The sequence below is a fragment of the Rhinopithecus bieti genome, unplaced genomic scaffold (genome assembly GCF_001698545.2).
Source record: "Rhinopithecus bieti isolate Rb0 unplaced genomic scaffold, ASM169854v2 scaffold_6947, whole genome shotgun sequence".
NCBI classification, from domain to species: domain Eukaryota; kingdom Metazoa; phylum Chordata; class Mammalia; order Primates; family Cercopithecidae; genus Rhinopithecus; species Rhinopithecus bieti.
Window position 1 is genome coordinate 284,990 of NW_016805294.1, and position 2,032 is coordinate 287,021.

Consider the following 2,032-nt stretch of genomic DNA (forward strand, 5'->3'; position numbering starts at 1 on the left):
TTTGGGCTCTTCTTTCTGGGAAAATCAGGCTAAGAAGTTATCTTAGAACTCTTCACCAGGGAAACATAACAGAAAACTCCAAGCATTTATTGTAATTTCTCCCATATTATGACTTTTTGATACAAACTTCCCAAATTACAGAGACAGGGTATCTCCTATTCTGACCAGTAAAGATAACATATTAAACACGGTGAAAACATCTAATGACAATTCAACAAATATTACTTAGCTCCTAGAATATCTCAAATATTCTACTATAGTATGGATTTCTGTCCACAAATTGAGGATTAAAAATGTATATATAATACAAAATGTTAGCTAACCAATCTTAAGAATTTCTCTCTCAACTTCTGAAACAATGGGCATTAAAAGGTCAGGAAACAGGCCAGGTATGATGGCTTACGCCTGTATCTAGGTGGAATGAATTTTACTAATCAGAGGTAATAGAACTAAGAGGAATAAAATGTAATTGAATATCAACTCTAAACCCCAAAAATCTTGTTAAGGAGGTAGTTCCTTTGGAGAGTTCTTCAGAGACTGCATATGACAATAAAACTAGAATTAATGCAAACAAACAAAGATTCTACTGAAAGCAAATGCTTTAAAAATAGGTGCTATAATTTGAATGTTTATGCCTGCTCCAAAATTTACATGTTGAAACTTATCGTGAAAATGACCTTATTGTCCAAACTAATTTATAGATTCAATTATATCCATCAAGCTTCCATTGACTTTCTTCACAGGATTAGAGAAATCTACTTTAAATTTCATATGGAACAAAAAAAGGGCATGTATAGCTGAGACAATCCTAAGCAAAAAGAACAAAACTGGAGATACTATGCTACCTGACTTCAAACTATCCTACAAGGCTACAGTAAACAAAACAGCATGGTACTGGTACCAAAGCAGATACATAAACCAATGTAACAGAACAGAGGCCTCAGAAATAACACTACACATCTACAAACATCTAATCTTTGACAAACCTGAAAAAAAACAAGAAATGGGGACAGGATTCCCTATTTAGTAAATGGTGCTGGGAAAACTGGCTGACCATATGCAGAAAGGTGAAACTGGACCCCTTCCTTACACCTTATATAAAAATTAGGTCAAGATGGATTAAATACTTAATGTAAGACCTAAAACCATAAAAACCCTAGAAGAAAACCTAGGCAATATCATTCAGGACATAGGCATATGCAAAGACTTCATGACTAAAACACCAAAGCAATTGCAACAAAAGCCAAAATTGACAGATGGAATCTAATTAAACTAAAGCACTTCTGCACAGCAAAAGAACCTATCATCAGAGAAAACAGGCAACCTACAGAATGGGAGAAAATTTTTGCAATCTATCCGTTTGACAAAGGGCTAATATCCAGAATCTACAAGCAACTTAAACAAATTTACAAGAAAAAAAGCAACCCTATCAAAAAGTGGGCAAAGGATATGAGCAGACACTTCTCAAAAGAAGACATTTATGTGTCCAACAAAGATACTAAAAAAAGCTTATCATCACTGGTAATTAGAGGAATACAAATCAAAACCACAATGAGATACCATCTCATGCCAGTTAGAATGGTGATCATTAAAAGGCCAGGAAACAGGCCAGGTATGATGGCTTACGCCTGTATCCACAGCACTTTGGGAGGCAGAGGCAGGCAGATCACCTGAGGTCAGGAGTTCAAGACCAGCCTGACCAACTTGGTGAAACCCCATCTCTACTAAAATTACAAAAATTAGCCGGGCATGGTGGCACACACCTGTAATCCCAGCTACTCGGGAGGCTGAGGCAGGGAGAATTGCTTGAACCTGGGAGGCGGAAGTTGCAGTGAGCCAAGATCATGCCACTGCACTCCAGCCTGGGAGACAGAGCGAAACTCTATCTCAAAAAAAAAGAAAAAAAAAATCTTGACAGCTTGGGAGAGACTGCCCATTGCAGGGCTAACCAATTCATAGAGATAGCAGAGGGTTTAGACCTTTCATATACAAATCAACAAATCCTGAGCCCATGTGCCCAGCCACCTCCTTT